The following is a 27,412-nucleotide window of genomic DNA, read 5'->3' as shown; positions in this document are numbered from 1 at the left end:
GGAAGGGCTGGGAGACTGCAGGGTTGGAGGAGGTATCGGTCGGAGCTTGGTCGGGCTTGGGGGGCGAGTTATTGGTCAGCTGGTGCTGAGGTGTTGTATTCTCTTCCCTTGTTATTTCCTTTATCTTTATTATCATTGGTGGTAGCAGTAGTGATCTGTGTTATACCTTAGTTACTAAACTGTTCTTATCTCAACCTGTGGGAGTTGCATTCTTTTTGATTCTCCTCTCCGTCCCTCCGGGAGCAGGGGGAGGGCAAGAAAGGGGGGGGAAGTGAGCGAACGAGTTGCCTGACTGGGTTTAAACCACGACAGTCCTACACCCTAATCATTTTCACCTGCATACTCCACTTTTCTATGTTTGAAACTGCAAAGAAGGGAAGATCTAATCAGGAAAAAAGCTATCTACAGATTGTAGATTATCACTACAACACAACCAAATTTACTGTTTTCTGTCAGGAAAAGAGGAAAAAAATCTCCCCAAAAGGGGCCTAGATACAGCTGTTTAGAAAAGAAATGTTGAATTTCAAGAAAAAAAAAAAGGGAAAAAAAAGTAAAGAAAGTCAAGTCAGTTGGGAACATATTCCTGCTTCTGTATGCCTTTTTTGTTTTGAGACTTGTGAGACTTTTCTCATGTGATTAAATTAAAATTGTCTGGGTTGTTCAACTCTAGTTGTTGACAAAAAGAAAGGCCGTTAGGCTTATTATTTCATTGAGTGATACTATAACTCCATATATGATGAAAAATAGTCATAGAATGAAGCAAAAATAATCCACAAAACACATTAACATTTGAATTTCTAGACTAAACCAGCCTAGACATAAAATTTTCCAAAGATGACAGATTTTTTTTTTTCCCAGGGTAAAACCAGAAGCATGTGCATCTTGAAAATTACTTGTTTGGTTTCCTGATCAACATAAAGCACATAAAAGAAATGCAAACAGATGTTATTTTGCAACAGTTATATTCTGGTTGTATATTTGTGACAGAAATGTGTGAAAAAAACAAATTCGTCATGGAAAAATTAATTAAGATGACAAGTGTATTAAAAGTAAATCCTGATTATTAACATATTTTTCTTCATATTGACACACCCATCTTGTTTTCTACAGATAAATGGCCAAGACATATGATAAATGATCCACGTGCTCTACAATTATGTATTCTATGTTTTCATTTCACTGTCATATTTTATAGCATTATTTTCTGACTCGGATGGTAGCCAAACCCTTTGAATACATCTCTTCTGCTCTACTGTCGAAAGTACTGACATATGTTACATATACATTACCCTCAAAGACCGCCCCCCAAAAAATGCAAAACCATGAAAAATAAATAAAATATTCTAAAAATATACTGTAAATTTACAAGGAAGGGTGAACATATAGGAGATAAGGAACATAAAATACTGAAACTCACAATTTGGAAGAGAGCAGGATGTTAAAAGAATTTTAAAGGAAAAGAATATTTTATCTCTTGGTAGAAAGCTGGAAACTTATATCTAGGTTTCAAGTGAGAAAGAATGACTGAATAATGCAACTATTAATGCATACATCAGAGCCCTGAGAAAAATGTATTCTGACTCTGTACTTTCTCTTCTACTTCCTTTTGTCTCCTTCTTTGTCAGAAATGAACTTGGGCTAGCACTCTAAGGAAAAAAGAAATTAGAGTTATGAAAGACAGAATTATTTACTTGTTAGGGTAATAGGTAAGTAGTTAAAACATTACTCTTCAGATTCATATTAAAACACTTACAGAGTCATAATTCAAAATGGTTCATAGTTGGACTTTGACAGGGCTACAGGGAAACTGTTAGAGATCTTAGGCTGACTTAATATGCACTGAGGGCAAGGTCTTCCCAAGGCTTAAGGCTGAAAGGTTTTCATAGGTTGTGCTTTACAAGTGGATAACAGGGCATTTTAAAATCATATCTGAAAAGAATTTCAAAGCAGACAAAGCACTGTGTTAAAGCATGCATTATGTATCATTCTCCTACACACTTCAGCCGCTACTAAGCTTGTCTTCCTTTCCCTTGTTTCTTCCATTGCCCAGCCCAGCCCAAACTAAAGTGTGACTCTCAGATTTCAGAAACAGGTTATACTTTTGTATTTTTGAAAAGAGATTAAATTGATCCATTAAACATGTAAGAATGGGAATGACAGTAAGGAGCTGCCATGTGGATACACTTCTGGACCGAGTAAGTTGCCCTTACCTTGGAAGCTAATTGGAATTAAAGGAGGGTATGTGAATTTTCCTGTGGATATGAATCCAGGCTGCAATGAAGCTAATTTACTCATGAACAAAAATTGATCTAGAATAGCTGTCCTCTACCAAGTCCCATTCAATATCTGAAAAACAGTACTATCAACATATGACTGTTTTTAAAGGTCAAAGGGTGGTGGCCATTCAGGTCTAACACATTTTATGCTAGTGCGCGTTTCATAATCTAGCAATGGTAGTACTACAAACTTCTAGCAAGATCATAAACAAAAGGAAAACAGTGTACTTGTCACTGGATCAGTGAAGACTCCCCTGAGAGTCTAAATAAGTATTTTTACAAAAGTCTGTATCTACTGGTGCCTGACCCATATTCATTCTATCCTGGTTTTCTTTTGTGCAGAGTTTCATAGGTATCCAACGTAACTGAGAGAAACAGCTTTTGTTTTCCTCCAAACACCAGCAGACCACTGATTCCCTGCTATCGCAGAGGTGACCCTGTGTAAGTGTTATACTTTCTTCAGCCCAGACTAACCGTAAACCAGGTGGAATAATATAATTTTTCCTTCTCAAATTTTATGATTAAACCTTGAGGACAAAATAATTTATATTAAAATTCATGACAGAGGTTCAGATCTTTCTGACTCATGGCTGTTTCTTGTCCCTCTTCACTGCTTTCTACAGTGTTCAGAAAGCATGAACACATGATTTTCAAATATAGTGCCAAGGACCCTAAAATTAGACACACATTTTTTCAATTGTTGTAATTATTATTAGTACTATTGTTGTTATTGAAATTTTAATTGTAAATAATTAATTTTTATTTAACCTTTTAATAGATATTCACTTCAGGCTTCCCCATTCAAAGCAGAGCCTATCCCACTAGCACAGTGGTAAAATCAGTTTTGAAAACAAAGAACCTGATCTTAGAATATTTTGTGTGTAAAACAGAGAAGGAGGACTATGAAAAAAATAACCCTCTCTTCAGAAGTCTGGCATGAACCTGTAATTTTCACCTATTAACTATTTTCTCTTAAAGCTGTGATCAGAAAGACATCTTCATATACGTTCCTTGTGTGTACTGTAGATTTATATTTATATAACCACTTATAAAACCAGTAAGCTAGAGGAAGCTTTTTTTTGCTGTTTAATAGCATAGCTTGAAATTATACTCTGCTTTCTGCCACAGCTCACCAGCAGAAATATGGCTTACACTGGAAAAACAGAGATAGAAGAAGGAGATGATCAAGAGCACATCTAAACTACCAGCCATTCAGGGTGGGTGGGGTTTTTGTAGGTGAAGATCCCAGAGGGCTCAAGGAGAATTCTTTGCCTCCAAGACTGCTGCATAAGAGATGTACAGATATACATGGTCTAATTATTTTTTAAGTGTATAAGAAAATCCGACACTTTATGCTTTTTTTCTTTAGCAAACTAAAAGCTGGTGAGCAGAGCAGAAGCAGAAAAGGAGCAATCAGCAGAGGGCCAGGCTACTTGGTGAGAGCAATCTATGCTGTACAGTTAGAACTTAATTAAATCTCTCTGGATCCTGTAAGCTTCTTTTAATAAAAGTATGTGAAAAGTGTTTAAAATCCTACAGAATTGCTCACTTCAGTGTGTGTCCATACTTAAAAGGACATTTGCTGTTTTGGTTTTGGGCAAAATTCTGAAAAGAAAAGCTGTCAAGGACAAGGGGATTGTTAACTTTATTAAACACCTACTATGTATAAAAGCACATGACACATGTATACATGTAAAATATACACATACACATATAAAATATGTAGTGAAAAAAGTAAATTTGCCTATACTCCCTTGTGTTTATGCAGAGTCCTACAAACTAGTTGTGAGGATAATAATGACTGCTGGGCTGTGTCTTCTTGAGGAATATCCAACTTTTTGTTAGTTTTCCTCAGAAACGTTGTGGATATTTTAAAAACGGGTAGGTATTTACACACACCATTATCTTTAATCTCTTTTTGTCTAGTAACTGATAAGTAAATTTTTTGTCGTTGCTGTTTTAGGCGTTTCTTTTAAACTTGGAAGAAAGGCAAAGAAATGTCAAGTAAGAGATACAATTTGTGCAAATATTGATTAATGGCTAAGTAAGTGTCAAATGATCATTTCATCTAGTTGCTGGCATGCTGTATTGCAATTATTTTGAGAATGAGGCGGGCACAGCAGAGCCAGGCTGAAAGCACGATAGCAAGCCAGCTTTTCCAAGCACATCCTGAGGGAAGTTTCTGTAGAAAGACCTTATCAAACATCATAGAAGATCTTACTGCATTGCAGCACTGGTGGGTTTTGTATTGTTCAGTACAATAGTCTGAATTATTTGATAAAACCTGCCTGTAATATAGCCAAATGAGAAGTTTTACACAATTGACAAAAAAGAATGGAAATCATGCAAACAGAGCAGTAAAGTAGGTGTCCTGGAAAAGGATATCTCAGAGAAAATGAGGTAGGGATTCACAGAGGATAGACAACTCAATTAGAGGTACCATTCTCATGCTGGGTCAAGAAGGCCTAATGCAATCCTTAGATAAATGTAGAGAAAAAAGCTAGTAGAAGGAAAGAAGTGATTTTGCTTCTGTAATAGACCGTCATATGGGAATGTAGGATTTTTGCTAACATATATGAAAAGGTTGAAAATATGAAGAGATGCCAAAGAGAGATGCTAAAATGAGTTGAGGGATATAGAAAGTCCCTTCAGGAAGATACGTAGAGTTTAGTCAGTTTAAATTAGCAGAAAAGAGTCTGAAAAGTTAGTGGAATGCTGGACGTAAGTATCTTTAAGAGGAAACACTGGAAAGTGAAGGGCTCTCTAATCCATTAGAGGGGAGCAGCAAGGACTGTTGCAGACCAAACCCTGGGCAAATTAAGCTTGAAACAAGCCACACCTTTTCAAACTCATTTAAACGTACTCATTAAAAAATGAGTATGGTAAATCACTAGACAAATGGCAAAGGGGAGTAGATTTACCCTAAAGTATTTATATCTAGAATGGGAGGCTTCTGGGTAGAGAGAGAAAAGCAGCGGATGAGCAGATTTATTTCAGGTAACCTGAGGCCCTGCTGGGAGAAGACCCTGCATAAGTCAGAAGTTCATAAAGCTTATTTCAGAAAGTAAGAGCAACAAACATCAAGGGGGAACTACAGTCTGCAGCTCTCTCTGGCCACGTTCACCTAACCCAAGTCCCAAATACACCTCTGGGTTTAGAAAGCATGGCAAGAGCCTGAAGTAGGAGAGATGAAAGAGGGACAAGCTGGGGGTAGTGTGGGTTTAGGTACCTGGTTTTGCCATAAAGATTTGGTGGCCTGGGCAGAAAGAGGGAACAATACACCTGTGAAATGCAGAGAAAACAAGCTGAAAGAGTGCATTGGCACCATCAGCCTTTGGCTGTGCCTATGCTGGCAGGCCAGTGAGACTCCAGGTCCATGATATGTCTCAGTTTAGTTCTGAGTCACTGTCACATGGTTGCTCATATGTATGTATGTATATAGTCCCCTATTTACTAAAAAAGCCACAGAGCTATTTACTATCCATGAAAAGCCCAATTTCAGAGTCATTCTTCCTACCTTTAGCTATAGGCTCTCTAAGTTATGGGGGTTTTCCACATGGGCCTTTCACAGCTTTCAGAAAAAATAATTTCTAAGGGACTATTCTAAATATTTTTGCATATGTATCCTAAGCTAATTTTCCTTAAATATACATACAGATGCATACAGTTATATATGGAGTATTCATAATGAAAAAAACTGAAAAAAATAATACCTAAAGCCTCAGATACAGTGGTGGTATCCCCTGTCTTTTGGGAAGCAGAATATTTATGGAAAGAGCCAACCATAGACCTCGAGTATTCCAAGCAGATTTCATCTTTTGGAGGGTAATCTATACTCTAATCATATTTTTTCCTTTTCTCTTAACTGCTTCTTCAGTTCCTAACTGATTTCAAGATGGACGGATGTATATTTCTGGCAAACATAATTGCTTATGGGAAGGAAGGAGAAAAACCTGGTACCAGTTGGAAGGATTCTCCCTCTGAAAATATCATTAGAAGTGTAAAGATGTGACTCGAACTCCAGCATTCAAGTTTTAGCCATGCACAATTTTTTCCAACAGTTTTTCTAGTTGCTTATGGTTGTTTTTTTTCCCTCTAAGATCTGTATAAAACTTACAGAGAGAAGGTTTCACACAACACCAGTTTGGATTTCTTTCTAGAGAAACTTTCAGTAACGATAAATTATGGAAAACTGCTGTTGATGAGACTGGTACATCTTCTTACATTATTAAGACACGCTGACATTCAGATACTACTACCTTATTTTGATACTGTTGAATACTGAAAATACATTCCCTGAACACATCTTCTCTAAAAAAACAAATTTTACCACAAGCACTTGTATACGTCATCATGCAGAGGGTGCTTTCATGGCTTCGCGGATGTACTGCAGTTTGGAAAACCCTGCTAGGCACTCTGGATTAACATTTTTCCTGTCTATGTTGCTGGATCTTTACTGTTATTTTTACCCATGCTACCTAAAAGCAAAAGTAACTACTTCTGCTTTTAGATTGAAAGCTCATCTCACATAAGTCAAAACTCAGCTTTCAGAAGGTAACAACACATTTTAATTTTTTTCTCACTCCATTTATATTTAAACTGCAAAACTGGAAGCAGACATCATGTGAATCACTCAGGCATTAGGGTTTTCTTCATGCTCATAAAAATAATTTTCTTTTTCTAAAAAAATTATTCAGCTTTAAAATAAAATTAATAAATCCTACAGTGAGTATTGAAGAAGAATTTACATCTGTGGCTGTCAGACCAGAGCCAATAGTAAAGGATTTGTCTTCATCATGTCCCTGAGTCCTTCCAGGAGGTGAAGTACAAGAACAGCTTAACACTTTCCTTCTCAAAGTGTGAGACAAAGGAAACGTTATCTCAGAAGGGAACTGCAATAAACCTTCACACAGCAAAAGTGCAGTTAGAACTATAACAGCAATGTTGGATTCTCAGGGTAAAAGATGAACTTGTAAAAGACTTAATTTTAAGGCACTGAGAGATCTCTGCAAGCATCTATGCATATTGGACCATTATTTCTTATCAACCTTAGAGGGCATGCCCTTGTGAACAGAGTGACTGTTCAGCATGGGTGAATTTGTTCATCAGGCTGCAAATTTTCAAGCACTGGTGCAGGTTGCCCAAAGAAGTGGTAAATGCTCCATCCCTGGCAGTGTTCAAGGCCAGGTTGGACAGAGCCTTGGGCGACATGGTCTAGTGTGAGGCATCTCTGCCCATGGCAGGGGAGTTGGAACTAGATGATTTTAAGGTCCTTTCCAACCCTAATTATTCCATGATTCTGTGATCTCTCTAAGCAAGCCCCTGGCATCTGTCAAAAGTGGTAGATTCCTGGCTCAGTAATAAAGAGACACTATCCTAGTCAAAATGGGAAGATAGCTACATTACAAACACATAAGATGTTTCACAGAGTTATTAGTCCCTTCCTGAAAATTATGTAATTTCATTAGGTTATGAATCTGCCATTATTTGCTTAATCTGATATTAATGTGATAGGAAATTCAAGATCATTTTCATATACTATAATCCGTTGTTCTTTTCTTTGATTTTCTGCCCAGAAGATTACACATGAGAAATACATTTTAGGTAATAGTCATGGCTTTCCTGTGACTGCAGTCCTTACTGTAGCTATTTTTAAAGAAGCAGTATTTCCTTGCAGTGACAAAGAGGCCATTTGAGAAAAGTGTGGGGCAAGCTGATGAAAGAATTGAAGCAAGCACAGAGTGTTTTACATTCTCTGAAGAGTGGTATGATGTTGCATTTCCACATATCTTGCTGAGCAAATAATGAAAGTCGCTCACTTTTCTCTGCAGTATCTGTCTTTTAACAAGCTCTCCTAGCTGTGTACTTACAATGCAATAATATCCTGGATAGAAAAGATCTCCTTCAAGTGGAAAAATGAAGTTTGTGTTATAAAATATAAGTGTTCTTTTTTGAAATATGAAAAAAGTTGCCTTCAGACAGGTGTATTTTCTATGTTATTCTGGTCCTTCTAATGTGATATAGATCAGTGGGCGACTAGTTCTAAATCTGAAAGGAATAGTTTCAGCTTTCCTAGGAATTAAAGGTAGTCAGATACATTTCCTTTCAAAAATGAATATTAAAAAGAGGCGCTCACATCTTCCAAAAATGCCATTATCAGTTCAAGTAAATGTGCATTCATACAAAGTTCATTAGTGTTAATAGGAGAAATGGAAAGTAACTTGTCACTAGATAAACAGGGAACCCAATGACATGGTAGATATAAGAACAGACTAACCAAAGGATGGTTAGCTATTTTTTAATAAGCTGATTTTGTACTAAAGGTCCTTATCTTTCTCTGTTTTGTGCTTTATCAAAAGCATCAGTCACTGTAATTCAAAAGGACAGGGTAGAGGGAAGGGCTGCAATCTCAGGCTGTCATGGGAAATAAGAATAATCTTTATCATTCCCTTAACTACTTAATTCAAAACTTCATTTTGTAGCAAACCCCTCTTATTGCCACATATTGCAGCATTTTGTCATTAGTCAACAACTTTACATGTTTCCTTTAGTTTAACTGACCTACAGGAGTCAGAGGTGCCGCAGTCTTCTTGTCTGATATTTATCTATAAAAGAGTAGAAGGTGAGCAGCTGATCCTTCATACAAATGGGTCATTCATACAAATAATGTATTTGATCCTTTGTTAACTGAGGAAGGCTATGAAGATGAAGCAGGATATCTGTGTATGTACTTCACCCACCTAGAAGACAAAGGAATAGCCATTTCTATGTCTACACTAAAAGACAAAAACCTATGCCTTGTAGAATGAAAAAGGTATTGAAGGGCCTCAGAAGGATTCCAGGCATGTCTGTGGATAAGGAAGAGTTATTTGCAGATTTTATTCAGCATTTTAAGCTTTCTGAATTAAAATCTGTAAATCTGACATTTGAATGAGTACATAACTGCATGACACTGTCAGTGACTGTGAAGGCTATGTCACTTTTGTCCAGAACAATAAGATAGACATTGTAATAATAAAATCTTTGTTGTGCTTCAAACCCAGTTTAGGCAAAATGGTACAATAAGTACAGGATTATATCTCTTGGACCATCAGTAGTGGCCCAGCTCCATTGACTATAAAATTAACACAAAACACTAGTAAAGAGTTTAGTGAAGGAAATCTTTTATTATTATGACTTTCTTTATTCTGTGTATCTTCTCCATTGTTTTAGAGAGAGAAGGCAATGGAAAGAAGAGAGAGCAGGAAACATGTCAGAATTCTCCAGCAAAAGATGCAGTGCTGGAATTTCATGTGGCCAGATACAGTCTGAAAACATGACAGGAAGGTCATAGCAGTTCTAATTTAGCAAGTTCTTATAAAATGCATAAGTAAATTGCTCTCCTGAGACCTCACTTGGAGTATTGTGCACAGTTCTGGTGTCCTCAACATAAAAAGGACATGGAACTGTTAGAGCAAGTCCAGAGGAGGGGCACAAGGATGATCAGGGGACTGGAGCACCTCCTGTATGAAGATAGGCTGAGAAAATTGGGGCTGTTCAGCCTGCAAAAGAGAAGGCTGCGTGGAGACCTCATAGCAGCCTTCCAGTATCTGAAGGGGGGCTATAGGGATGCTGGGGAGGGACTCTTCATTAGGGACTGTAGTGATAGGACAAGGGGAAATGGGTTCAAACTTAAACAGGAGAAGTTTAGATTGGATGTAAGGAGGAAGTTCTTTACTGTGAGGGTGGTGAGGCACTGGAATGGGTTGCCCAGGGAAGTTGTGAATGCTCCACCCCTGACAGTGTTCAAGGCCAGGATGGACAGAGCCTTGGGTGAGATGGTTTAGTGTGAGGTGTCCCTGCCCATGGCAGAGGGGTTGGAACTTAATGATCTTAAGGTCCTTTCCAACCCTAACTATTCTATAATTCTATGTTGTCTCAGCTGCTAGAAAGGGAAAAGGTAAATTGATCCTGGTGAGGTACCATTTGAAAAACAGTCAGCGCTTGGTGTGTCAGTGATCAGTTACGACTTCCAAGATAATTTCTGACTGAAATGCTGCTAGGCATCTCAGCAATGGCAAGGGTGTACCATTAACCCCCCTTCCACTGAAATATGTGACTTCTCATGACCCCTGCTCCTGAGACTTGTGGCAGAGATGGGAAGCTCAGATGCCTGCAGCTGCCTATAAGAAGGGTAGCTATGTCTAAGGCAGCATTTGAACTGAGATGTTTGTAGTCTCTGCCTCTCAGAACTTTTCTGACCCCACACTGATTTACCTAGTGGGAGCTCTGGAACTGGCACTGGCACTTATTCATAGTTTAGGAGAAAATTCAAAAGATATCCTTCCAGATAGATTTAGCTTGGAAGATAATTTTAATCCAGGTGAATTTATCCAGCAATGTCTAAAGTGTTGCAAAGCCTTCTACTTTCAAGTATAGGTTTTAGTCAGGTACTGTGATATTTAAAACATCTTTCATTGTATAATCAATGTCTGCAATGCCTTACTGTGTTAGACATAAGGAAAACACTGATTGCACAAAAATATACACACTATATGATTTCACTGACTGTGACTTTTCTTTTATGCAGGTGACAAGTATCTCTCTTGCATTGGGTATGCTGTGCAGTCCTTTCAGAGACAGAAAGGATCATTTGTGCCAGGAATTATGATAGCTATGCCCTTTGAAATTCACTTCACAGAAAATCAATAAAATAAATTTCCTACCTTGATGGTGGCAGTTCCTGAAGATTTCTCTTCAGCTTTTGTTTTTCCACAGAGGTTCACAGCAGCTGGTCCAGACATTTTCCCTTCTCTGCTCTCAGGGGCAACATCTCTTTACTAGGTCTCAGTTTAATTAGGAGCAACTTTGAGAGCATTTTCCAGACCTCACTCTTATACTCCCTGTTAGCCACAAAAACTATTTAAGCATCGCCACTGTCTGAAGGCCTGACTTTTCAATAAAGTCAGGTGAGATAGGCCATGCACTTAGACAAAAAAGATGATAACAGGAGAAAATTGGAGAGATGGGAGAACTACATTTAATTTTAAAAGGTAATAACATTTTCTTTTACTTTAATAAACTATACTTTAAGAGGAAAGTAAATGTCTTTATAGAGAAAGAGTTGAGAAGATAGTGGCAAAATGGGAAAGACAGGTAGCAACAAACTATAAGAAATTCAGTAGCTTTTATCAACAAATTCTTATTTTCACCCAAAATGTAGAAAATAACACTGAAGAACAGTATTTTCTGCTATTTATTTCTTTGTTTTCCAATTCCAATAGCATTTTGATTCCTCCTAATGAAATAGGAATTGATAAATACCCTGAAAAGTGTTTCACAGGAGCAGCATTTACACTTAAATACAGAAAAGCAAAGCAATCTTACTTGAAGCTGCTCAAAGCTGAGATCACCTCTAAATGACTGATGTCCACTGGAAAGAGGTTCAGAAACAAGATGTTCTCTGGCCTTGGATCTTTGCTGAACAATGGCACCAAAATCAACAGTCTCTACTATAAATCAAATGTTTTGTTGTTCACAAAAACAGGGAATAAATAAGCATTGACCTATGAATATTTTTAACAGAACAAGCTGCTTTATTTCCTAAGACATACTAGAGCAAAATGCTAGCATTATGGCCTTCTAACAGGGCTTGTAATGCTATTGAAAAATAAAATGGTTTACCACAAGGATTGCTTGCTACACAGTGGTTTTCCTAATAGTAGAAGGAGACACAATCTTTAGTGCAAGAACGAATTTCATAATTATAAGCCCTTCTTACTGCTATCTTTTACTGACCAAACAAAAAAGGGAAAAAACTAAGTGGTGCTATAAGAATGTTAAAGTGGGGAAAAAAAAGGAGATTTGAGCAGAGAAAGCAAAGGGATTAATTTTTTGAAAGACAAACATTTCAAGCTGCACTCTGGGCAAAAGGATCCAGTACTCACTTGGTCTAAAACCAAAATATATTTGGGAATGTTGAGGAATCAAGGACAGGAAAATTAGAGTGAATGTCTATCCTTTCTAGCTTGAGAATGAATTTCTTTCTTTCTATCTGTATACATGTTTTTGCCTGCTAAGCAGTGATTGATTACAAGGGCTCCAAACAGGAGGATACTTGTATTTCCACCAGATACTTCTGAAATAGGCAAAAGTATATTCCCAGAGTGCTTGTAAAGCTACCACATGGGGAAAAGTTGAAATTGTTTGAAAGTATGGTCTGATTCTTCAGGGAAGCCATGCTGCAAAACCCCCTCTACATGATGAGGTTACAGAGGTAGTGTCTCCACCTGGCATCCATTCAGATCAAGGAAAATGTAAGAACATATGGGCCTAGTATCATGGGATTCAAAGGAGCAGCTCTGCAGGTATCCACCTGGGGTACACAATATGTTTGTTACGTAAGACCGTTACATGAAAAAAAATCATTTAAATGACATGATTAAAATTGCAAACAAAAAATCAGAGCTCTTAATTTCTCTATGATTTTGCTATTGGGCCCATGGTTGTTCTATAAATGCGGATGCTTCTACTTTTTACATTATATTTGTAAACACAGAAAAGATTATAAGAACACTATAAAGGACACAGACTAAAGCACCTGTTAAAGGGGAGAACAAAATTAATTAAGATGCTATATATGCATTCTTGATGTTTTTCCTTAGATAGGAACATACTCTACAAAAGATATTGTAAATGGTACATCATAGTTGAAGATGTCTAACTCAATCTGAGCTCCTCAGTGAAGGTGTTTTCTCATTGTACTACTATATTTATCCTACTGATCTAACCTATCCAAAATCTACAGCCACCATAATTTTTTTTTTTTAATTGCTAGAAAACACTTAAGCAAGAATAGGTTTGATTGGTAAATTCATTGATCACAGAGCTGAATTTATATAAACACGTAGAATTTTCCAGGAATTAAACTGAATCTGCATCATAAACTCACACACTGTAACTGATTATTTCTAACTTTCAGAATAATTTTTAAATCTTGCTGGTTTTGTTAGAATTGGAAGTGATGAAATCTCACAAGAAAGGCCAAATTTCCTGGAAATGTTGGCTGAATTTGAGTTTTGAGCGTAAGTGAGGCAAATTATGTTGTCAGATGAAAATCATGTGAAACCGGATGGTTTGTTTTGTGACAGTTTTTCAAAGATTTTTTTCTGATTATTTTACTGTTTTTCATAATGAGCTCCTGATTTATTCTATTCAGAAATTAAAATTCAAATTCAAGGAGTTAAATCTTGGCTTGGTTGAGTAAAATGGGACTTCTGTTCCCAAAATGAATATCACAGTGAACCAAACCTTCCTCCCTAGTTAATTACATTAACATTTGTCTGCCCAAGCAAACCAGAAAGCTGAGTGTTTAAATATGGTTGTTCCTATGAAGTACTGAAAACTATTTTGGAAACTTTCCTATCAAAGTAGCTGTGTCCTTTTAACTTGAACTTGCCTAAAGCCCCATTTTTTCATTCACATTGCAAAAACTGCTGAATGTAAAGTCATTAAAAGAAGCTTTCAAGAACACTCGGACAGAGTTAACTTTTTTTGACTGTTAAGCCATTAGCTTTTTCATGAAAATACCTTATTTAAAACTTAAGTTCATCTATAAATTATTTTGGTAGTCATTGATAAATCTCTTTTTAAACTTTTAGTCTTAATAATTCCATTATGTACTTCTATCACGACTTTATTCTCTATTTTGCTTTGTCATCTATTTTAATGAGAGTTACACAAAATATTATATCAAAGTTTTTTGTTGTGTTTTTTTTTGCTTTTGCCTTGTTCTGATAAGGTTAAAAAACATTATGTGGTACTGGAAAGTCAATGGCAAGACTTTACAAGGAAACTACTTTTTTTAGTGGCAAAAATCTAACAAACCAAATGGGATACTTCCTTAGAATTTTTGAAGTATCTTGGGTTTTTGTCATCAGATAATGAAGTATGCATCTCTTGAGTCATCCATTTCATACAATTTCATACAATTATGTACAATTCATACATAAGCTTCAGTGTTTATCCTAGCTAGACTCTGCTGAGTCATTCATTCAAAGGCAATGATTACATAAATTAGATCACAAGTTACTAGACTCAGTAGAACTGCAGGATTAAATACTAAAACTAAGGTTGAAATAAGAAGTCAGGATGAGTGATTGTATAAGGCCCTGCTATGACTAACTTTCAATAAACCAGCCTTTTTCTTAGGTACTATTTTATTCCAAAGAAAGCCAAGTAAGTAGAGCTGTAAGACTATGAAGTTGTTGTGCTAATAAAGTAGCTTATTCTTCAATGATATTTAAGAATTTTGCATTCAAGCAGGAGTAGCTAGATATAAAAATTTCCATATCTTTGACTCGCTGTTCTATTCGAATGGAATGAAAGAGCCTTGGTGGCTAAAGCAAGACAGAACACAAGAAAAATGTTTTTTCTTTAGTGATGGAAAAATGAAATACCATATTAATAATATGGAAATGATGAAAAGAATATCCCACTGAGGTACTATTAATTATGAAGTTCTTGTTCCAGAGGACTGATTCCAGCAAATTAAAAAAAAACATTCATACATATGAATTATAAACATTAGCCCTTTGGTAGGGCTGACTCACTCACTTGAAAAACAGTGTCTTTCTCACTTATAGTTTCTCGACACCTGAGAAGCTGTCATCCATGAGGTTATAAATAGTGAAAGATATGGATGTGAGTTCATTATTTTTTAATTACAAAGAGAGAACATTTAAAAAAGACTGGTGCAAATTCTGTTCTTAGCTGGTAATCTATTCCAATAAATATATCTATTGTTGCAGTAGTAAAGAAGGAAGCTTAAAGCAACAGAAAAGTATGTGTTTATCAGTGGAAAATATTTCTCAAATTTAATTGTGCTGCAATAGACATTTCGGAAGAATCATTAAATGTTTTTCATTTATGTTTTACAAAACCTTCTTTTTTGCATTTCTCTCCTACTTTTTGTGATTTTCTTTCTCAGAAATCAAGAAGATGCATGCAGAATTAATTTCAAAGAATAGTTATTTGGCTTTTTTATGAGTCGGTATTTTGTCATAATGAATACCTAGGTGGCTATTTCACATTTGAAGTAGCTCTATAATGGTTTTCCTTTATTGCTTTATAATATGCATGTCAGCAGTTTCCACATGTGATTGCCTTATATCTCCTGAAGCAAAGACTGAATTCTAGCGAGTTTCTCATCTAGATAACTATATACTGAGAAAATGTAAATTTCAACTGTTACTTTCAGAGAAGTTCTGTGCAAGATTAGTCAATGATATTCCTCATGTGGTTTGGTTGTTTTTTTATTTGAAAACTAGCCACTGGAGATGTCAGGAAATTTTCATTTTAAAAACTCTGTGTTTAAACAGACTTTTGCAAAGGCATGGGTCACTCCACCTACCTCAAACAGGTAGATTAGGCCATTTAAAATGTTATATTCACTTAAATGTTGTATTCAGAGATACAACTGCTACTCCCAGAGATCATGAGTTTCTTGCATATATTAAGTAAGGTATGCTGTTACCTGAACAAATGTCCTATTTACCACAAGTGTCATCAGTATTTGACACCAGAAAAATGTCTCAATGGATGCAATTTCTTTGAGGGCTTCTATTTTTATTAATAAGGTTTTATGGACTATTGTTTTCATTTTTCCACTGAAATTTCTCAGAATCAACGTAGCAAACGAGGAAAAAGTATAAATACGAATAATGAGATTACCACAGCCTTATGCTGTGGGAATGCTTCTATATTAAGGCTAATTCACTTGAAACTTCTGCTTGGAAAAAATATCTCATCTGAAGGGAGATCTAAGAAATTATACAGATATGAACGGTATGGACAATGTAGACAGAAGATATTACTTATTTTCTTACTTAAACTGAGTGTTATGATTGTGTACCAAAATGAAATCAAATGGGAAGCCCTTTTTTTCCCCCCAAGAGAGCCTATTTTTACAAGAAGTTTTTAGACACCACAAGTTTCATAGGAACAAAAAATTACTACTTCAATTCACCTCAGGTGGATTCAGCTGTGGCTATTATCTAAGATGATTTGAATTCAAATTCTAGGCCACAAAAATTATCACTGATTCCTGGAAAGCTAAAATAAGCCAAAGATCTCTGCATTGTTTGTTCTTAAGCTCTAATCTTACATTAGTAGACAATCCCAGACAGACGGATTGCTATTCCTATGATATGACTTGGTTTTCTTGGTGGTGTGACCTGTCAACCAGCAAGTGTGCTAAAAGGTAAATTATGATCCTTATAGGAAATGAGGTGGTGGTGGAGATAACATTAATCAAACACATTGGGTATATGACAAGTCTCTTTCACTTACATGTATAGTCTACCTGATAGTGCGTGATGTTTTGGAAGCATACATGACACAATTCTCCACATGCTTTCTTATCTAGCAAATACTGAGTATAAAACACTGAGAAGGTCCACTCTATTGCAGCAGCATCATGTCATGCACTATTGTTTCTCATAAGTTAGTCTACATTATGTATCCTTGTGTATGTATTCCATTTGTGTGAGATCATATTTTGAAGTGATAAATATATCCCAGCTCAAAACTGAGCATGGATTCATCTTCTTGAAAATTGTTTTGCCTCTTATTTTCCATACGACATCTGAAGTTGTAAATGATCTGTCTCATTTTCACTGCCTGACAGACTGAAACTGGAGTGACAATGCCACTAGCCACTAACCACATGAAAGACTGAAAGCAACAATAAACCACAGCAAAATAGATGAAAATCAGTAATAAATATTTTCAGGGTTTACTCTGCATCAGTTTCAAACTATTCCCATTGAAAAGTAAATTTCAAAGAACAAGTTTTGATAAGAAAGTTGAAGACAAATGGGGGGGGGGGGGGGGGGGGCGGGGAATAGCATAGATACAAATTCTCTCGATTGTTACTTCTACATTCAAGGGTTTTGGTTTTCCAGTCAACTATTTCTGTGAACATAGTTATAGAGAGGTGTCAAGAAATGTTCTTCCCTGAAGGAAGAGGCGCCCTTGACAACAACTCCAAATTATTAATACTCATGGGACTATTTCATAAACAAAAGCAAATTATGATCTATTTTTCTGGTTTACCACGTTTGGATTTCTCAAAAATTGTCATTCATATCTTAGCCTTCTGTCTTTGTAGAATAAAGTCTCTTCTTTGAAGGAAACTGACTCCAAATGCTGTAAATTTAGGTCTTCTCAGTGTCACGGCCTGTCACTCAGAAACCATGCAGCCATTTGCTCACTTCCAGCCCCCCTTCCTCCCCTCACTCCCGGAGGGATGGGGAGGAGAACTGAAAGAATGTAACTCCCACAGGATGAGATAAGAACAGTCCAGTAACTAAGGTATAACACAAACCACTACTGCTACCACCAATGTTAATAATGGTAAGGGAAATAATGTTCTTATCCATTGATTTAGGGATTAAAAAGATCAATTATTTACAGTACAAATGTTGCAAAACTACAAAGCACGTTTTATTATTTAAAAAATCTCCATTTGTTTTTGCTATATTTATAAAATAATCTTGAGGTTTAAATATTTGGACCCAAACTGAATAAGTGATAAAAGGTTAAATGTTAAAGATGTAGTAAACTAACTTGAAGGAAAACTGCTACGATGTCTGTGTATAGAGCTATGAGGCACCTTCAGACAAAAAATTACCACTTGTGTCAATGAAATCTTGCAGGTATGTGAGCCAAAAAGGCAAGAAGCCAAGACTGAAGAAGACAGAACAGAGGGCATGGATGAGGAAAGTTACAGTGAAAAACGCCTGAGTGTTAATTTACAGCACACCCGTTATTTCCAGAGAATTGTCCAGAGGATTTCACACGCCTGCCCTAAGAAAGTGTAGGTAGGTTGGTTCTCACAGCAAGCGGCAAACTGCCTTGTATTTATGAGATCTAGAAAATGTGCAGAAACATAAATTCCTACCTCCCTAAGGCTCTGAGGTTGTTTATGCACTAAAATGTTCCTGCTTGCTTTTCCTTATAACACACGAAAAGACTCCTAACAATCATTTCTTTGGAGCTGAAGTCGATCCAACCAGCTTTAAAATGGACACTATGCCAATTGACAGTATATCATTGAAAACGTAGTTCAAAGTGTTTCCTATTGGGTTTGTAATGGTGGGGTGTCGTCTGGGACATATTTTCCTTCCAGGAAAGTGATGGGCAGCAGATGATCAATTGATCAGAAGCTGAGTCTAAGGAAGAACCAAAAAGAGGTGAGAACTGATTAAGGGAAAGGAAAATCATGCAGCAGAGATTTTTCCCCAAGCTCAGTGTGGCTCAGTGAGCTTCCCCATGCTGCAGTAATTAACAAACTTGCTTCTGACTGCACAGCTGACTCTGGTGAAGATGAATAAAACAGGGAGGCTTGAACCAGGGACATGCTCTCACTTAAGTGAAGTGAAGGGGGACAGACACATGTTCCACAGTAAAGAGACCCTACAGCTCACCTCAGAGCTTCTCTGTGTCACCAGCATGGGGCCATATGCTTGGGTGATGACTGCTCTAAGATACACAACCAGTAGGATTTCTCAAACGCCTTTCCAAAGGTGGTGTTTAAAACCTCGTTGACAAACAGAAGGTAATTGCTTTCTTGATTATGGCAATACAAAACTTGAAGTGTAAAGGCTTCAATTTGCTTTGAGGATGCTCGTGTTTATTTAAATCACTTGTTAGCTCACTGAGTGGACTGCAAATATCTTGAGAAAAGACAGAGATTATTTTCTCTGTATATAAGCCTTATAAATCTTAGGAAGCAGTATAGACTCTACATTAAAACCAAAATTAACCTCTAAAATAAAGAAAAATTAATATTCTGTATAATTTGCAGAACAGGAATCTACATTTTTATTGGAAATATATTTTTCAGGCCCCTTTTCCTAGGTGTTATAGAAAATGCTAAGGTAGATGTGTAGCTTTTCGGTTGTTTTCTGCATAATGAATAGTGGTTACAGTGGTTTCATGGAGATTTCAATTAGTTTAATGAAGAGCCATTTTTCTGTTGATATTAAAAAGGAAAAATAAACTTCTAATCTCATCCTGTGTAAGGAAATTACCTCTATTTTAGTAAATGGTACACATGTACAATGTGTTTAATTCATCTTAATGGTATAACACATCTTCCATTTGGATTAGATGCAACCTACTGCCAGAAGAGTAACAGTGATTGGGACTAATAAAGTGAAGTGGATAATACTCTTTAATGCCTTTCTTATGGATTCCACAAATCCTCTTGACATCTTCATGTTAGAAGAAGCATGCATGATGCTCCAGGCTCTGGTACAAATTGCTTTGCAAACTGAGTGTTGGCCTGTGCCTGACTTCTGAACTGCAGAAAGGCTGTACTTCATTTCCCTACTTGAAAAATATTTATCGTGTTTATATCTTAGATGAGGTAGAAGGATTTGATAAACCTTAATAAATAGTAAATTTCAGTTCTACCTCTAAAGTTTTACTCATAGAAATTAAAATAGGTTGAATGGGACTCCTGAAGTTTATCTTTTCCAACCTCCCTGCTCAAGCATGGTCACTTAGAGCTGGTTGTCCATAACCATGTCCAGACAACTTCTGAGTATCTCCAAGGATGGATATTCCACAACCTCTGTGAGCAACTTGTACCAACACTCAGTCATCCTAACAGTAAAAAAGTGTTTCCTGATGGTCAGCTGGAACCTACTGCCTTTAAGCTTGTGCCCATTGACTCTTGTCCTGTGGCTGGGCACCACTGAAAAAAGCCTGATTCCTGGCTCCATGTTCTTTACGCTCAAGGTATTTGCATGCATTGATGAGATCCCCCTGAGGCTTCTCTTCTCCAGGCTGAATAGTCCCAATTCTTTCACCCTTTCCTCATAGGAGAGGTGCTTCAGTCCCTTCACAGCCCCTTGTTGGGCTCTCTTCAGTAGCTCCATATTTCTCTTGTACTGAGGAGTGCAGACCTGGGCAAAGCATTGCAGGTGTGGCCTCACCAGTGCTAAGTAGAGAGGAAGGATCATCTCCCTGGACCTGGTGGCAGCCCAGGATACCATTAGTCTTCTTTGCTACTTAACGCAAAACTAATCAAGAGGCTTTCTTATAGCTGTTTGATCAGCCCTTGATAAATGCTTGGATTATGCTGGTTTTACTTTTTTTTTTTTTGTCTATGTTTTAGGGAGAGTGAAATTATGGCATTGAAAACAACTGAAGGACTTGAACTGTTTTAAGATTCCTTGGGTGAATGGCCATCACTCAAGTAATTTTCCTGTCCCTTTTGTGTTTCTTTTTAGTATTTCAGAACAGGAGGGAAGCACTAAATAGAGAAAGCAAGCTCTTACAAAGCTTTCACTCAGTGTTTTTTTCTGAATCCATGTAGATAAATGAAATGCAAAGCAGACAAAGCACATCCACAAATCCTGTCACTCTTCTGAAGATCCGGGAATTGCAATGATGTCTCAACAGTACAGTCACTGTCATGTTGTTTGTAGAGGTTAAAAGTCACTGTAAATGCACATGGTAGAAGACTGTAGCTTGTATATGAATGAGATGTCAGTTGGTAGTCAAGATTCATCAGAAGAGTTAGTAACTACATGGTTTTTACGTACCTCCAGTTAATTTTCAATGATGAGAGCATGCTGTCTGCTTAGTCTGTCAATGCAATAAAATGGTAAGTAATTTGTACTGGCAACTCACGTATAGGTTTAAATAAGGTAATTAGTTAAGGAATATTTTTTAAATATTAGATCTCAGTGCAACAAAACAATGAGAAACAAATCTTTTGGACTTTTTTCAAGCAAGGCTGTTACTCTTTGTTGCAAAGGAATTGTCACAAAATTATGTACTATGAGTTCATTCTACTGCTCACTATGATCACAATTAAGCCTCAAAAATTGTTACTGTCAGTTTAAGAGGTATGAAGCTGAAAAGACAGTTTGCACTGCAATTAATTTTATTACTGTTAAAGACTGGATAATCATAGGCAGCTGCAGTTGATCAATCTGGAAATCTCACACATTTAGGAACATGTGATTTCTCTTAGCTTTGGGTTGTGGTGTTTTTGCAGTTAAATTATACCCATTTCTGTGTAAAAAGTAATCTTAAATGTCTTTCCTCCTTCACCACCTTTGTCCAAACCATCATGAGCAGATTAAGTCCTGTCTTAAGCATTTTTAATGCAACTGGGAATTCCTTGTGATCAGATTTGGACTGCTGTATTGTTCTTCTATGGATGTAGAAGGTACAGAATGTTAACTTTACATGCTCAAATTAGACCTCGGACTCAGAAAATTTTCACTTCAAACTCTCTTTTGTAGTATTATGAGATAAAGTTCTGAATTTATAGGATTAAAGCATTTTCCCATAGATTTTCAAATTCATAGAGCTTGAGTCTGATATACAACTTTAATGTTTTAGCTGAGACCACAGTGTAATTTTTGGCTACACTTAAAAATATATAGATTATATTCTAGACACAAATATTTATGAAATAATAGATTAAATTCTACTCTTTAGGTGGTTGGTCCAACTGGAATTTTACACTGAGTGCGTGAATTACCAGAGATTTATGCTTCAGTTGAAGAGCACAGACTTAAGTATTTAAAACAATCTTCCTATCTTGCAGTAATACTGGATTTATTTTTAACCTTAGAAAGTAAGTGCACATGCCAAGAACTAGTAATGTTATTTCTCTACTGGACTTAAAGTTTTGAATTTGTAACATTTGACTTTTTTTTTTTAGAATAATAAAAGCTCTGTCATGTTTTCCAACCTTCAGTTACTTATTGCTTACCTTGTCACTCAGCTATAGGGTTTTATGTCTTGGAGAGTGAGAAAATCATAGGCTAGAACTAACTAGAGGAATGCTCTCTCTAAAGTAGTTATTTTTAAAAAAATGTCACGAAAATTTAGTTGTTGCTAGGTATGAAAGGGGAGTACAGTTTTAAAACTGTTTTTTATTATTATTTAAAAGTTTATTTAGACAATTACAATAATTACTGTCACTGTTATTGAGATATGCATTTCTAAATGTAAGATAATTTTCTTTGCATCTACTTTATAAACAAAATCAGTGACTTTAGAAAACAGTATCCATTTGCCAACTTGAGTTTCCTGTGTATTTCCTCAGTACAGCTATGCACTATGCATATGTGAGAAGATACAGGAAAATGAGGGTCTAAAGTGCATGAGATGGGAGATAGAAAAGGGAATTAGAAGCACATAGTGTCAAGAAAAGATGGCTTAAACAGACCCTGTATGCCTATATTTAAGGTGGAAAACTGACTCTGACAAGGTCATATGCATAGGGATATGAATAGTTCTTCAAAGCAGTCTGTTGTCAGGAAATTTAGACTTAAGACAAATCTTAGGTTATTACTTCTGTCCCTGAGTGATACTTTCAGGAAGGTATTAAAAAAATAAACTTTCTTTCTGAAATTCTAATTATATTGTAAAAATGTAATTTCTTAGACCATTTTGCCTGGTAAATGAGAGTATTGAAGTACTCCAGCACTCAGCAATATTCAGAATCTTATCATTTTATGTCACTGTGTATCTGTGTTTAACAGCTGAACTCAACAATCTCACCTGAAGTGATAATTAAATCTGGAGTTTTTCCTTTCTCACAAAACTGGTTGCCAAAATCTTCAGTGGTAGGCTTGTGCCTGAAGACACATATGCGATCTTGCACTGATTTAATTTTGAAAGTGAGCTGTCTCCTTGCATTTGACTCTTTGTTCTTTTCTTTTTCAATTCACTTCAAATTGACAGTTATGCATGCTTACAACTAGGGCAACAGCCACAAGCTTGCTCTCTCATTTTTTGTTGGTTTTTTTTGCTTGGTGCATATCAAATATTATGCCAGTTCTAGTAACATGATAGACATTAGTAAAGACTGTTTTCAGTGTACTCCATTTGGTGGCTAGCTTTGCCACTTCTGTTGAAATAAACTCACCTAATAGTTTAGTTCTCTCTTCCTTTGTTTTGTCTGTTGCTAGCCTGGAAGATATACCAAAGATAACAATAGTGCTGAGTGAGGAAGCCCTGTGTCCAGGCTGGCCACCCAGGCTGTAGATGCAGGAGGGAGATGTTTGACGCCAGGTGACCTCAGCATGACCCCACACCAACTACTTTTCCTGCAAAAAAGCAGCATTTGCTGACAACAAATGACAGCAAATTACACCCTTGCTGTGGATGAGGTTTCCAGTTCATTCCTGATCATCACATTGCATGGTTTTGTCACTGCTCTTTGAGCGGGGATATGTTGCACCTGCAGGTTTGCATTACACTTGCTGATGCTGTAAACTGGTATCCACTGGTGCTCATGAGTTAGGAATGCAGATGTGTAGAATTAGTAGGAGCTAAGATGTATCAAAGACTGATGAAGCAAATTACTCAGTATAAATTTTCTGCCACTTACAAACGTATTCTAGTATAACTTCTTTATATACAATTACAAAGACAATGTACTGTAGCTTTTTATAATTTTCCAGTTCCTTGTTTGGAAAAAAACATATAAAATATCCTCAGTTACTAAAGTGATTTTGATATTATGGAAATACAGTATTTCCATACTGTTACTGAGATATACTCAGTATCTCAGTTACTGAGATATACACAGTAACAAGGATACTGAGGGTATCTCACAGAATTATTCATACAAGACTGACATGTTTTAGAGAGAAAACAAAAAGGGTGTATACAAAGCATGCCCTTTACTAACAGATACTTTCTCTCACAGAGACGGCCATACTTGAAATTATGTGATTTATATAGGTTAATGGAAGTTCTTTCTCAAAGGAAAAACACTGCTCCCTTTAAAAGCAATTAGTATTACCATGGAGTTCACTGAACAAATGAACCCATCTGTTTGCATTTACCACTGTCAAACCAAGGCAGAGCCCTGCTGTTAATTTCTGGTAGACATCGACAGGGCTCCACAAGCAGAATGCCATCAGAGTGCTGCTTTAGTTGGTATCTAAATTCCCCCTCCACTCTGGTTTTGGATCTTGAAGGTGGATGTCTTTCCCTGTGCAAGTCTGTGCATGCAAACACACCTTTCTAGGGCCCCACCAGGCAGGGGCAAGGCACTTTCTGCTCCCCTTACAGGAATCCTGTAAGTGGCATAATGGCAGAAGCTTATAGGTGACATGATGGCAGTTATGCATCATTTTTTTTAAGCTAGTTGCAGACCAGAAGCAAAACCTGCATCCATCTTAAAGATGTACATTTATAGCAGGTGAAGAAGGAAGCTCAACATGGGAAGCAGCCAAGAAGCCCATCCTGTATAGTATATTTGCTTAGTTGGGAGGCAAGTGTTATGTTCCTTTTGCAACTATTTTCCATCTCCCTCACATACTGCAATTTTAACTTTTACTCTTTTGTCCAGACTATCATGAACTTGAAACATTAGTTTTCTCTGGAGACAAATCAGAGTTGTTCAGAGTGAGAATACTGTGAGAAATAGCTAGATTGTTACTATTATTGTATACATCTCTGCTCAAGAAATAAATTTTATGAATAATTCATAACACCAATGTAAACAAGTAATTGCCACCCTGGTATGTAAATAATCTTATTTAGTTTCAAATAACTGAGAAGTTAAATCAAATCTTACAATAAGGAACACTACTATGACAGCAAGGTCATAAATACATTATGAATAGGTACATCTGAAAATTCACTTTCCTTTGCTGGATGAATGAGTTTTAGCTTTTCTGGAACATGCCTTAACAATAAAAAAAATCAGCAAGTTAATTTATAAATGTTAAAAAGAAGTTTTATTTTCTACTTTAGGCCTACTTGAAAATAATACAAGTCATTAAAAAATTCAAAGAAACAGACAGAAAACCAAAACCAGACACTCATAACTTTTAACCTAATGTTTTATTTTTATAATTTCTGTATTAAATATCATTGTGAAGAACTTCAGCTTCCATGATGTGTTCTTACAGCTCAATGCTACCGACACCAAATCTGCTGGATGCTCAAGTATTTTATGTGATTCCCAGAAAATAATTGTTTAATTACAAGGTAATACCAGGAGAGAGGAGAATTCTCATTCTGAGGTACAAGAGATCATTATATGCTTTGTTTTGCTATATAGAAAAAAAGAAAAAAATAAAAAATTATGGTAAACTTTATTTTTGCTTTAGAAAGACCATTTTCAATAAGGGATAAATACAGAGCCAATTCATCTGGGGTACATAATTAAATTTTAACATTTTTAATTGAGCTGTTTCAGAACATTTTAATACACATCCAAAAAAGACGCTGATGAAATAAGATGTTGTCTTAAAACAATAAACCAATATTAAATAGGAAGCAAAACTAACTATAATATTTTTATAAATATATATAATTTTTTTAAAGAAATACAAAGAGAATATAGCAGTAAAGATTAATGCTAGGAACTCACAAAAATGTTGAACTTTCTAGAAAAGCATAAGAACATCTGTAGACAGATTTAAGGATAAAGAATGTTTGAAAAAGCATGAAGAAAACAAGCTTTGAGTTATATTGGTCACAGTTTTTCTTGATTAAAGGGTTCATTTTTTGACTGAAAAATCAAATTTAACTGATCAATGAGACTTGACAAGATCTACCTTATAATTTTGATGACATTGTCAAAAGCATTCAGAAATAGATATTACGATAGAAGATGTCAGATGACAACTTAATTCATGCCATATGAGGAACTATTTTCTACCACATCAGGAACTTTGAAGGGTTTTAACAACAGTTACAGGAGCTAGACATGTTAAAATGAGGATTTTCTGATTATTTGAAAACTTGCACTTAAGTAGTTCAGGAAAATTCCCTCATTAACAGTATTTAATGATGATTTTCAATAACTCATGGAGCAGCCAATATTTAAAAAAGGCAAATGGGATGATCAAACTAATTATGTCTGTCAGCCTGTCATAAAGCCTTACGAGTGGACAAACCGATAAAAGACTTTATTAATAAGGATTTAAAGGAAAATAATGTAATTTATGCCAACTGGCATGAGTTTATGGAAAACAGATCTTGTCAGACCAGCTTTATACCTTTCTACTGCTGAAAATAGAACAAATTATCTATGGATAAAAGTGAAAGAAGCAAGCTGTGAATACAAGATGAAGTCTGAGGCCTCACATCAGTTTTAGGAAGCTGTTACCCTGATGTCCACAGGATGCCTACCTGAATAGGAGATCCCACTGAAGTTGTCAGACCAAAGGAACAGCTCTTAGATATATCAGGGCCATATAGGATCTTCAAGTGGTATATGCTTTTTGTCTCTATTTCTCTCAGCCTTCCCACTTCAGGAAGGAGGCTGGGACTACCCTCAATAGGTTTCTTGGAATGATCACATTTGGGGGGGGAAAGGGTTCCTTGAAAGGGTTCATTGGTAAGAAATTTAACATTATGAATGCAGAATGTTCTTTGTTAGACGGACTCAGCATCAGGAAATAATCCTGGGCGTGTACAATTTGCGGGAGAAAAGACAGTCAGTGTGCCTATATTTGGCACTGTTGCCATATCACACAGGAATTCTCTGTGTAGACCAGAAGTTACTAATTAAGAAGGTCAACTGCAGACTGAGAAGATGTCACGGAAAAACCACTAGAACAGCTGCAGATTGGAAAGATACTTCAGAGCATGAGAAGTCATCTACCATGTCTGAAAGCTTAGCAAAGATTAAGGTGTGATTTGATAACCTCTTTTAAGTGCCTACTGAGGAAACAGAAGTTTGATAGCGGAGAACTGGTGTCCCATGGTTATAAATTGATGTTAAATTTAAAAAAAAAAAAAAATTAAAAAAGACAAAATTTTCAACCACAAGAGTTAATAATAACCACTTAGCAAGGACTATAGTGTTTTTTCCGTTACTTGAAGTCTTTAAAGGATGTGATTATATATTTTCATTCAAGGTACACTTAATACCAAAAGGATTTAAGCCAATATAACTATAGAGAAAGTCAGAACAGATGTGTTAGAGCTGCTCATTGTGATTCAGCTCACATGTATGATACAAAGGCTGTTACTATCACCACAGGTTATATGCCATAAACAGCTGTACGAATATAGCTGAGAATAATCTATTATTTTGAGACACCATTAACTGCCCAGACTTTCAGAACTATTTACCAGCTGGGAGGCATAAGAACTTG

General features: G+C 36.3%; 1 long non-coding RNA gene across 1 annotated transcript in view; it reads left to right on the top strand.

The window, feature by feature from the left end:
* The first annotated feature begins 2,104 nt into the window (after window positions 1–2,104).
* LOC133278678 (uncharacterized) overlaps window positions 2,105–27,412 on the top strand; it is a 48,534-nt gene continuing 23,226 nt past the window's right edge. Inside the window, exon 1 of the long non-coding RNA XR_009746641.1 lies at window positions 2,105–2,195. This is a non-coding gene — a long non-coding RNA (uncharacterized LOC133278678). The remainder of the gene's footprint in view (window positions 2,196–27,412) is intronic.

The sequence above is a fragment of the Pezoporus flaviventris genome, unplaced genomic scaffold (assembly GCF_033815535.1).
Source record: "Pezoporus flaviventris isolate CSIRO_AGI_PZ_B2104156 unplaced genomic scaffold, CSIRO_AGI_Pfla_v1 ptg000066l, whole genome shotgun sequence".
NCBI lineage: Eukaryota > Metazoa > Chordata > Aves > Psittaciformes > Psittacidae > Pezoporus > Pezoporus flaviventris.
Note: the sequence above shows the minus strand (reverse complement) of the source record. Positions and strands in the feature narration are given on the sequence as shown.